Source organism: Anabrus simplex, chromosome 1, assembly GCF_040414725.1.
Source record: "Anabrus simplex isolate iqAnaSimp1 chromosome 1, ASM4041472v1, whole genome shotgun sequence".
In the NCBI taxonomy this organism is placed as follows: Eukaryota; Metazoa; Arthropoda; class Insecta; order Orthoptera; family Tettigoniidae; genus Anabrus; species Anabrus simplex.
The window spans coordinates 816,534,214-816,547,362 of NC_090265.1; positions in this window are offsets into that span (position 1 = coordinate 816,534,214).

Below are 13,149 nucleotides of genomic sequence, written 5' to 3' on the forward strand. Positions count from 1 at the left end.
GATTTTTACGAGTGGTCAGGTCACGTAATATCTAGCAGAAATAATCGGTGTACTGAAATTATTCTTCATTAATGGTGACTAGTGATCGAAGTCATGGGTATCACTTGGTAGAAACACATTTCACATATCGATGTGAGTTCATCTAACTCTTGAAATTATAATGGAAGATTCTAGTAAAATCCATAAGCACTACCATCGCTTGGGCTACAGGTTGAAACTATCGCGAGCGTGAACCTTAATCGTATTAATTTTATTCCCTACCTGTGAAATACACTCGCAACACGTACTCCAATAATTATAATCTATCTTGCGCTCCCAATACACAAGAATAAGTCAAATATCATCATTAAATCATCAATCGCTCAATTATACAACAAATATCCCTCAGGATTGGTCATATTCCAGACCCTTCATGAACAGAGCACATTCAATCTCACATATAAGGACTCTACTGTAAATTTATGGCTCACGAGCGTTTAATTCTGTTTTATCCGATCTTTAGTCAATGTTATTATTTAAGTGATTATTACATCCACTGATCCTCGTGGAATATCACAAAATTAGATGACTTCATCATAAATACAACAAGTGATCTTGAAAGACACTAGGTTCGACCCTATTCACTAAAAATGTACACGCAAATTTCAGTCCAATAACTTTCAACATTACAAGGGAAGTAGATTTATCGTGTGGTCAGTGATTTTTAAATATTAAGCTCCTAAGCATGGGAAATCATTCAAAGACAACCTACATGTCTACTCTAACAGATTCAAAATTTCATTCACACGTACCTAGTCTACCACGACACCTTAAGAAGTGGAAAAATGAAATGTTTCTAACTACAACAAACTAATAGATCTACGACTTAAAGAAGAAAGACCTCTAGTTGTACAAAAGGTGAGACAGATAAATTAAATTAAAAGGTACTCAAGTTTTAGATGGAGTTCGATCCCCGTCGACAGTCAATTATTCCAGCATTTTCCTCCGGTCAGTCTCCTTCCAATTACCAGATACGCCTCACATTTTACAGCTCCATGGAGGCTTTGTAGCAGGTGTCCCTCGATGAAGTTGTGTTATAGGTGGTTGTGGAATTGTCCATCTTGAGGTGTTCAGCTTCTAAGACGACTTCTGTAGAATTCCGGTCACAAGCTGTAACTGAGATGACAAGATTAAGTATTTGCACAAGCACACGTCGAACGTTAATAACTCGTCTACACAGTCACACTTAACTTGATTCTTAAGGCGTGTTTTACTCCATAGGAATTCGCTAATTATCTCGCTAAATTCTGGCAGAACGGGCGTCGACTTGAACTGGAAGTCATTTCTCCACGTGGTCGGATAACGTAGCGTCGCACATCCAAGTCTAGAGTTCAGAATAGCAGCACAGCGAAGAATATTCAGAGAGAGCAATTTACTCGTAACAAGGACTTTTTATCTTATCGGCCTGGGAGGTGTGATCTTCAACGAGAACGATAATTGGCTGATGGTCTCATTTAATTGGCTCAGACTATTCCAGATTCAGAATGTGAGTTGCGCGCGTGCGGCGGTAGTCACGTGATTTGCTTCGACCTTGGCACGGTCCGGGCCATGTATCACCCCTCTGAATGACGAAAAAACTCGTTCTTAGCTCGCCACTACTTCCCCAATGACACACTGCAGTTCCAAGCAGACAATAAAACTTTTAATTTCCAATTGTTGAAAATATACACAATATCGCCAATTTTAACGGGGACAAAGCACTGATTAATATATAAGTGGAGACAAAAAGACAGGTCTTAAGCCTGTTCAGATAACGTATTTCGATAGTTTAAGAGTTATTGGAGATATGTTATTTGACACCAACCTGATGCGGGGCCACATTATACTGCTCACGTCCTCACCTGCTGTAGCTATCTAAAATAAAGGTATCTTGAATCATTAACAATATCTACAGAGATGGCTTAAATATTTTGAAAAAGAAGAAACAAAACAAACTACTATTAAACTTAAAACTTATAGAAACTTCCCTAGTGTTGGTATTAGCTTTCAAATTAAATATATTCATACGATAGAGTGTGTGGGGATCATTCTATGGAACAATAAGAAATTTGAATGTAAGAAGATATAACAATCGCTGATTATTCTGCTGTATCATCTGAGATTTAAATGCGAATACAACCCACTCACTCATCACAGTATCATACGAACCACCAAACTGATACGAGTGAAATTAAGTCGTAGGTCATAAGCTACAACTAAGGAACCTCATCAAATATTCTACATTAATAGGTAATAATACGGCAGTAAAAGCACGAAAAATGTTCAACGTTGCCGTGCAATGACATTTTATGTTTATGCTGCTTGAGGGCGTTGATATGTTCCGGGAATTATTAACGTTTATACCGCCTGAGTGTATTAATAGATCGTGGTAAATAATAACTCTTATGCTGCTTGAAGGCATTGATAACTCATGGAAATAATTAATTTTTATGCCGCTTGAGAGCATTGGTCCGTCAGGGGAATAATTAATTTTTGTACTATTTGATGATATTGATAGGTCATGGGAATAATGCTTTGTCGCTCCGGTAGCGTTCATATCTCTTACCATGGCTTTCTCTGCGTTGCGATAGGCAGATTTTTCTTTGATATACAATAGTAGGTAGGAACTCTTCATCTTGTTCTTTTATATCGATGGTAAGTGAAGGATTCTACCTGGTTGGCGTAATAAAGACCTGATTATTATACTATTTAAATATTCCTGCAGAATGTATGTTTATTTACCAGATAACGGTACCCAAGGATACCAAGAAAACCGGTGCAGACAAGTGTGAATACTACCGCAACATAGTTTAATATCTCACCGCCAGCAAAATTTCAACACGTATAATCTTTAGAAGAATGGAAGGACACTTTAAAGCTGAGTGGGGAGAAAGAAATGTAGGAAAGTGTGAAGCAATCCTGACTTTACGTCTGATCTTAGAGGACTGAATAAACAAGAACAAACCCATGTATATGGCGTTCGTAGATCTAGAAAAATAATTCGATACTGTTGATTGAACCAAGCTCGTTGAGATTCTGATGGTGATCGGGATCAGATACCGAGAAAGAATAATTATCTAAAATCTGTATAAAAATCAGTCCGCAGTTATAAGTACCTAGGGCTTCGAAAAAGAAACATCAATCCGGAAAGGAGTAAGGCAAGGCTGCATTTAGTCTCCAGTTATTTTCAATGTTTATATAGAACAAGCGGTAAATGAAACTAAAAGAATCACAATCCGAGGAGAGCAAATTAAAACCCTGAGACTTCCTGATGATAGTGTTATTTTTTTGAGTCTGTGGACGATCTTGAGAATTTGCTGAATGGTATGGACAGAGTCTTCAGGAAGGAATACACGACGAAAATAAATAAGTCCAAAACAAAAGTAATGGAGTACAGTCAAACAAAGTCAGGTGACAAAGGAAATATTGGATTAGGAAATTATGACTTAAAGAAAGTAGATGAATATTGTTACTTGGGTAGTAAAATAACGATGGAAGAAGAAAGGACATAAAATGTAGACTAGCACAAGCAATGAAGGCCTCTCTTAAGAAAAGAAATTTTCTCATTTCGAAAATTGATTTCTGGAATTAAAAATATGTTTTTAAGACCTTCGTCTGGATCGTGGCATTGTGTGGACGTGAAATACGCACGATAACCAGCTCATAAATAAAGAGAATAGAAGCTTTTGAAATGTGATGTTACAGAAAAATGCTGAGAGTGAGATGGGTGGATCGAATCATGAATGAAGAGATACTGAATCGAACTGATGAGAGGAGAACGATTTGGCGAAATTTAACCAGGAAAAAAATATAATGATAGGACACATCTTAAGACACCCAGGACTTATTCAGTTGGTTTATGAGGGAGTGTAGGTGGTAATAATTTTAGAGGAAGACCAAGGTATGAAGATGACAAGCAGATAAAAGCAGATGTAGGATGTAGTAGTTACGTATAAATGTTCTTTTATTTTTGCTTTACGGCATAGAGAGCTGCATAAACCCAGTCTATGGACTGATAATTAAAATTATTATTATTATTATTATTATTATTATTATTATTATTATTATTGTTATTATCCCGCTTATTTGCAGGGTCTGCTGTAGTGCGCATTCTTTTCCACTTGAAGCGGTCTTGTACATCTTTAGGAGAGACTTTCGCCACATGCATGTCATCACGCAGAGTATTAAGCCAGCGCTTCTCTGGTCGCCCTTGTGGTCTCCAGCCCTCAGGACTTAAGTGTAATGCCCTTCTCGCAACTAAAGAACCGTTTCTGCGTAGCACGTGGCCATACCATCGGAAACGATTCTCTCGAATTTTCTTAGGGATTGGGGCCCCGCCAAATGCCATCCGAACATCTTAATTTCTGATGTGGTCCATTCTAGTGAGTCCCATTGGCCAGCGAAACATCTTCATCACCATGACATGCAGCTGTTGTTCGTGTCACCTTGTAACTGGCCAACACAAGGTTTCGTACAGGTTTACGGATGGTTCTATAGATTTTGGATTTCAGGTACATTAGCACCTTCCGATCAAAAAGGACTCCTGTGACTTGACGCCACTTGTGTCACAATGCGACTGGATACGTGATCCCAAATATTTAAACTGAGATGTTTTCAGAATATCAACGCCGTCCATGTTAATTGACGTTTCACTTTGTACACCACACTCTAGGTACTCAGTCTTTCCAACGTTAAGTCACAGGTCATATCTGTCCAAGGAATTCTTCCAATGCTGGACCAGTTGTTGAAAATCTTGGCAAGATTCACAGGCGACCATATCGTCATCAGCATAGAGTCCACGGTGTAGTGCTAACACTTCCGTGCTGATGGTCGAGACAAAGGATGAACAGAAGCGGAGATAGAGCCGATTCCTGATGAACGCCAACTTGAATTTGAAATGGTGCAGACATTCTAGCGGCACATCGGACAGAGCCGGTGGCATTCCGATACAGAAGCTAGATCCATCGAATATATACTTCCGATACACCATGCAGCCTGAGTGCATGTCAAATAAGATCACGTGGCACCCTGTGAAAGGCCGTTTTGAGATCCAAGAAAGCGATGTGGAGTGTTTTCTCCTTTTCATTGTGACGTTCTGTCAAAATACGTGTTGTATGTATAGCGTCGATCGTTTCCGTTTCTTTCACAAAGCCACATTGGTTTGGGGCAATGTGGACTATGTCACGACGGCGTGCATCTAGGACACGATCGAATATCTTCATTGTATGACAAATCAGACGAGCTGGTCGATAGTTGGAGACTCTCTGACATCTCCTTTCCCTTTTTCAGATGGGAATAGTAACACTAGTGAGCCAACTAGAAGGGGCACAGTCTTCATTAATGATCTTATTCAATATGTTTGCAAGGAACGTAGTAGCTTGTGGTCATATCACCTTCCACACCTCCAGTTAAGTTGCCTTTCCGAATTTTGTTCAGCAACCGTGATGGAGGGAGCTGGACCATGCACAGAATCTACTGTTAGTATTGGCGTGTGTAGGAATTTTTCATTGCAGATTTCTTCAAAATGTTTCTTCCATCAGTCAAGTATCTGAGTTGATATTTGCAGTAGCATCCTTTATGGTCATGACATTTCCAATATACTCTGTGGAACGGTGACGATTTTTCGCTAGTTGGTAAATATATTTTGCTCCCTCTGGGGTGTTGATTTTATCATACACGTCTCTATAGTGTTCTCTTTTAGCTTTTTCAACTTGTTTTGCTAATGACCTTTTTAGTCGTCTGTACTGTTGACGATCAGCATCAGCTTCCGAATTGAGCCAGGTCCTATAGGCTGATATCTTTGCTTTTATGGCCTCTTGTACATGTTCTCCGCATCACCAAACCTCCTTGTTGATGAAGCGACATCCAGGTTTTGTTTTACCAACAATGGTCATGGCACAAGTCTTTATGTGTTCGGTGATTGTTGTCCAGGTCTCGTTAACATTTTGTCCATGTTGTACGACTAAAGAACCGAATGTTTTCAGCTGGGTGTAATTCTGATATATTTTCCACCAATTAATTTCCTCAGACGTAGACTTCCGGGTTTTTCTACAGAGATCAAGATGCATTCTAAAAATGAGGGGGAGCAGATGATGTTGGGCTGCAATATTATCAGATGGATTAAGCATAGTGTCAATGACTGACTTCAGGTCATGCCTTCGTACTAACCAGTAATCAAAGCCCGGCGGCCCCGGGTTCGATTCCCGGCTGGGTCAGGGGTTTTTGATTATAAATGTTTAATATCCCTGGCTTGGGGACTGGGTGTTTGTGTCGTCCTTAACGTTCCTTTCCTCACATTCAACACTCTACTTCCTCCATTCCAATTACACGCAGGTTCGTATCACATGGTGCAAGTAGGGGCAAAAGATCTCTATAGGTCGACGCCCCGAACAAATAGCATTTATAAAAAAAACAGTAGTCAATCTGTGTACTTCTTCCACCACTGCTAAAAGTAATGCGGTGCAATGGGCGTTTTATGGAAAAGGTGTTAGCTACTGCTAGGTCAAATGCCGCAGCACAATTCAAGATTTTGTTCCCGTCCTCATTTCTCTCTCCAAAGCCCTGACCGCCATCCCTATTTTCCCCGACGTGTCCATTTAAATCGCCGCCAATGAAGAGGAGCTCGTTTCCCTCAAGTTTTTAGGGCATCCAGTTTTTAGGGCATAGAAGGAGATTACGAACAACAATTTCGTTCCACTACTAATCTTGATGGACATCAGTCGGTCGGATAAACGGCTAACGTCAATGACATGATCTCGAATGCTAGGGCTGACAGCAATAGCTACGCCATTACGGTTAGGTGTTTTCCCGTGGTAAAACAACTTGTATCCTTCACTAATATCTTTAGCCTTGAACCAGTCCACTTATTTTCTTGGTTGCAGGCAATGTCTATGTGCCGGTTTTTCAGTGCATCAACAAGTTCTCGGCTTCGACTATTCAGAGTACCAATGTTGATGGATGCCATACTGATTTGGATTTGTTGGACTTGCCTCTTTAACCCACCCCGTTCTTGTGTGGGTAGCCCTTGCCCATTTCTCACACCATTCAGGCGATAATGATGCGCGTCACCTAAAGCGGGGAACGCCCTAGCAAGTTGTATGTCAATATTTCTTCTAGCCAGTGTATTTAGATGCAACAGATGTCTTTACCAACCAACCGGCTTGTTGCTGTAAGCCTGACGTTGAACCCTCCTCTTTTATCCGGGCTTTGGTCCGGCAACAGCAACTATTGAGCTACTCAATTCACCCAACAGAAACTGCAGGCGAAAATTATTATTATTATTATTATTATTATTATTATTATTATTATTATTATTATTATTATTATTATTATTATTATTATTTCTCGTTTCAGATCAGTATGCTGTAAGCCCGTGGACCACCACCAACATGGGAAGCTGTGGCGACACTTGAATGCCGCTCCCACACGGCTGGCCACGCGCTCTGAGGTAAGCTTTATCACCACCATGCAACGGAAATCCGATTTTGTATTGTAAGCTACATTGATTTGAACATCTTACACAAGTTCTTTCCAAAGTAGGTGTTACCTGAAAATGTACGGGATGCCGCAAAGTTTCAGAAACTGAATGAGAGTTGCTATGAAATGTATTCAAATAGAGAACATCTCTCTGTGATTTGAAGAAATAAATAAAAGATTTAGTTTACAACTGTCTAATATTACTCATACATAAACTCGGAAGTTACTTCCCAGATCTGAGCACAAATTCTTATGTCTAGAAAATAAATCCATATCTAGTGGACCTTCCTTAGTACAACAAGAAAAATTAGCAGAAAATTATAGGACCTTGAAGTTCAAACACCAAGGAAATTGTCTCGACAAATTCTGGATTTCATTTCAAGATGATTTTCAGCATCTCATTACGCGGTTTTTTTGCTGATTTTGACTGTGGGTGGTTCCATAATGCGTGTTACACCATGGGTCTACATTGCCTATGATTAGTACCACTATGTGAGCGACACCATGAGTATATGTGGCCTGTGCGGAACACCACGGGAATATCGTCGCCCGTCATTAGTCCCCCTATGTGAGGAACACCATGAGTCTACGTTACCTATGATTAGCCTCACTATACGAGGAATACCGTTTTTCTGCTTTACTAGTGAGGGACCAGTGACCCTGATTTTGGACCCCTTTGGACAACAATCATCATCACCGAAAATAAGGAATTGTGAATTACATCCAATGAATGTTTTGTATTCATGGTCATCTTTCCATCACTATTCGTTTTAGATTCTAGTCAGTGGATACAATTTGAAATTTTATTTATCGTTTCATTTCGTTGTACCTCGTACCATTAGGGGAAGATTACCTAGCTGTTACTCCCCTTTATACAGCAATCATCATCATCAAACTAATCCCCTGAAGGGGGAGGTGTGTCTCGTAGACAGTGACGCCGTCTCTCAGGCCAGGAGATTTGTATCGGAGACGGAAATACACGGAGAATGTGAGAGGGTTGGCGACCTAGGCCTATACTAGGAACTGTCCCGACATTCACCTTAGTGTAGAAGAATGGAAAAATAGTGGACAACCATTCTCAGGACAGCCAACGGTAGGGATCAGCCCCTTTTCCGTCTCCCGAATACAGAGGCGTAGAGCCACGGTAGAGCTGTGGCCAGCCCTCCTCTGCTCGGTTGGCCGGTCAGAGTGCAGAGCTGTCGGACCACGGACCAGCCGTGACCACTTGTGGTCCGAGACCAACTCTGCATCCGCCGAAGGAAACATTATTGCTTGATCCCAACCAATCGGGGCTAATCGTGGTAGGACTGGCAACAATCTGTTCTCTACAAGTCCGTAAGTGGTATTTAAAAAAATTAAGTGAATCGTCTAACAAGGAATTTGTTTCGGTTCGACCAGACCTGTTAACATGATACTTACTGGTATGATGAGATATCATAAACTTAATTCGGATAATCACTCTATCGTAAATAGTAATTTAGGCAACAGCCATGAAAGGTGATCTTTTGCGTTACGAGTGAGATGTTCACGTTCACGTAATTTCGAAACGAGTAACGTAAACGTATCCCTGTAGTAGCTTTTGCTTACAATATTTTATTTCATACCATGGTGGATTTCTTCTTATTCTTTCTTTCTTTCTTTCTTTCTTTCTTTCTTTCTTTCTTTCTGAATCTGTTTACCCTCCAGGGTTGGTTTTTCCCTCGGACTCAGTGATGGATCCCGCCTCTACCGCCTCAAGGGCAGTGCCCAGGAGCGTGTGACTTGGGTTGGGGATACCACTGGGAAGGGGACCAGTACCTCGCTGTGCTGAACAGAGGCCTTCTGAGGGAATGAGAAGTTTGGAAGTGATAGATGAGGAAGAGGGAAGGAAGCGGCCGTGGCCTTAAGTTAGGTACCATCCCGGCATTTGTCTGTAGGAAAAGTAGGAAACAACGGAAAACCACTTCGAGGATGGCTGAGGAGGGAATCGAACCCACCTCTACTCAGTTGATCTCCCGAGGCAGAGTGGACCCCGTTCCAGCCATCGTACCACTTTTAAATTAAGTGGCAGAGCCGGGAATCGAACCGGGTCCTCCAGGGGTGGCAGCTAATGTCACTAACCACTACACCACAGAGGCGTACATTAAATTAATTTAATGATAAATAACTGTCATTCGTCGCAACGCAAATCGTCAATGTTTGACCCACGCATTGACATTTTCTTGTTCGTGACTTGCTATGAAATATATAAGAGATGTGTAAATAAGGTTATATTGTAAGAAAACATTACATTACCTGCGAGTTGGCCGTGCGGTGAGGGGCGCGCACCTATGAGCTTACATCCGGGAGATATTGGGTTCGAACCCCACTGTTGGCAGCCCTGAACATGGTTTTTCGCGGTTTCCCATTTTCACACCAGGCAAATGTTGGGACTGTACCTTAATTAAGGCCTCGACCACTTCCTTCCCACTCCTAAGCCTTCTCTATGCCATCGTCGTGATAAGATCTATCTGTATCGGTGCGACATGACGCAAAGTGTAAAAAAAAAGAACATAAAATGAGAATGAATGTTATTTGAAGCAGTGAACAGTCCATTAAATTATTGGAGTCATAAACATGGTCCTCTGTTTATGGATTAATGAAGTTAATACGAAATTCTGATATACATTGATATATGTAAGATTTATCTGTTGGAAATGCATTAACCTGTAGATGTGTACGAAACCGCAGGGCTGCTGCAATCAGGTGGAAAAACAATTCAACAAGGTTAAGTTTGGTGATCGCTGATTTATAATCTATCTGGCTATTCGTGTTTTTGTTACTGTGGAGTGGAGTTCAACCAATCAGAGACGATTTCTAATAAAACAGTGTGGAAAGTAATGAAAATGAAACGCCTTATGGCTTTTAGTGCCGGGAGTGTCCGAGGGCAAGTTCGGCTCATCCGATGCAGGTCTTTTGATTTGACACCCATAGGCGACCTGCGCGTCGTGATGAGGATGAAATTATGAAGAAGACGACACATACACCCAGCCCCCTTGCCAGCAAAATTAACCAGTTATGGTTAAAATTCCCGACCCTGTCGGGAACCGAACCCGGGACCCGTGTGACCAATGGCTAGCACGCTAACCATTTAGCCATGGAGCTGGATGTGGAAAGTAATAGAAGTATGGTAAAGTGTAATTTTCTGTACTCTTTTTAGTGCGGGAAGAAGGCAATTACATCATGATATAGGCCTAAATTAAATGATTAAAATAAAATGATATTTACGCACTTTAGTCATCTTTTGCTCAGTTTTGAATGTAATGCAGTGTATCGAAGGCATCCATTGCGATGAAAGTCGGTACAATGATGAAAACTACCACAATATATGATTTGATGATTGATACAAGAAGGAGTATTCCACCGTTCTTTGAGAGCTTCTGCAAAATGTTTGTATTGCCGGAAACCTTCGTGATCCACATAGCAACCACTTTGGAATTATGAGGCACCACTCCTGAGCGCTATAGCACCATTCACTCGCTGCCCGATATAAAAAAGTAAGGCCGCGACTTCTGTGTAATGTAGTCTAATTACCTTTTGTCACGTCCGGATCAATACCTAAATGGTTAGCGTTTTGGCTTTTGGTCAAAGGGTCCCGTGATCGATTCCCAGATGTGTGGGAGACTTTAACCTTCATTCGTTAGTTCCGATGGGTCGGGGAGTGGGTGTTTGAGTACCGTCTTCAGAATTAGAATTCGTCATAAGTAGCACCACTTCCTCACAGATGCCCAAGTCCCCTCTCCGGAGGCCACATGCCAAAAAGAAGGAAGCTCTCGTTACGATAACCTTTTCCTGGATGGCAGTCAGCATTTGGTGTAGTCAGAATTCAAAATAAACAAATAGATATCAGAACATGGCTGAACACCTGCAATTATTAGGTAGACCAGTATTCGATACGTGCAATTAAATCATCCTTCTTACAATTCATATTACATACATACATTATCATTATAGACTGTTGTGCCTTTCAGCGTTCAGTCTGCAAGCCTCTGTGAATTTACTAAACGTCTCCACAATCCTCGATTTGCAACTAGTGTTGTGGCCTCATTTAGTTCTATACCTCTTATCTTTAAAGCGTTAGAAACCGAGTCTAACCATCGTCGTCTTGGTCTACCGCTACTTCCCTTACCCTCCATAGCAGAGTCCATTATTCTCCTAGGTAACCTATCCTCCTCCATTCGCCTCACATGACCCCACCACCGAAGCCGGTTTATGCGTACAGCTTCATCCATCGAGTTCATTCCTAAATTAGCCTTTATTTTCTCATTCCGAGTGTCCTCCTGCCATTGTTCCCACCTGTTTGTACCAGCAATCATTCTTGCTACTTTCATGTCTGTTACTTCTAACTTATGAATAAGATATCCTGAGTCCACCCAGCTTTTGCTCCCGTAAAGCAAAGTTGGTCTGAAAACAGACCGATGTAAAGATAGTTTCGTCTGGGAGCTGACTTCCTTCTTACAGAATACTGCTGATCGCAACTGCGAGCTCACTGCATTAGCTTTACGACACCTTGATTCAATCTCACTTAGTATATTACCATCCTGGGAGAACACACAACCTAACTACTTGAAATTATCGACCTGTTCTAGCTTTGTATCACCAATCATATTCATTCCAGAAATTATCATCGCTTATTTAACTTTTACTTTTTGTTTCGTCCTAGATGTAGTAAAATGCTATATATTCTAGGACAAACATGTGTCTTGCCCTTAGTGCCTATTTCATTGGTTCTCATTTCCTTTCACCAATTTTTGTTTTCAATTAAACATTTTGCTATTCTTCCATCCGTCCCCCAACAACAGGAGCAAATAATTGATTCTGAACGGGAACCCGGCAGTTTTCCTCGTTTATGGTCATAAAAATTAAAATCCATAACCTTGTTTCCAATTTCAAGCGGGTCAGGAATTGAATTGATGAAGCCCCCATCTAGTGGTGAGGATAGTTACTTTACTCCGGGCTGAGTAGTCTGACTCCAACTTGGCAGGTTTGATCCTGGCTCAATCAGGTGGTGTTTGAAGGTGCTCAAAATACCCCCAGCCACGTGTCGGTAGATTTACTGGCACGTAAAAGTACTCCTGCGGGACTAAATTCCGACACCTCGTCTTCTCAGGAAACCGTCAAAATTAGTTAGTAGGACGTAAAAACAATAACATTGAAGGAACTGTGCCCGAGCCTTTCGCATTCCTCTGGGGCAAACATTAATGAATGACTAACAGACGAAAAGAAATGATTTTGGAAAGTGTTGTTGGATTGAAAGATGACAGAGAAAAGTGGAGTATCCAGGGAAAAGCATGTCCAGCCTCCGCTTTGTCCAGCACAAATCCCACATGGAGTGACCGGGATTTTGAACCACGCGACCCAGCGGTGGGAAGCCGGCACGAATGCCGCTTGACCTACAGAGGCTTCCGTTTACGTTATCTCTCTCTCTCTCTCTCTCTCTCTCTCTCTCTCTCTCTCTCTCTCTCTCTCTCTCTCATTGGTTGACAGCAATTCTTCTCCTCCACTCCTCTTCTCTGATAGTCTTTTCATTTTTCCATATGATTCTGTTCCTATATCTCCTGGAATCTGTTTCATGTATTGTAATCTGGGTCTTCCTCTGCCTCTTTTGCCTTGTACCATTCCTTCCATAACACTAAT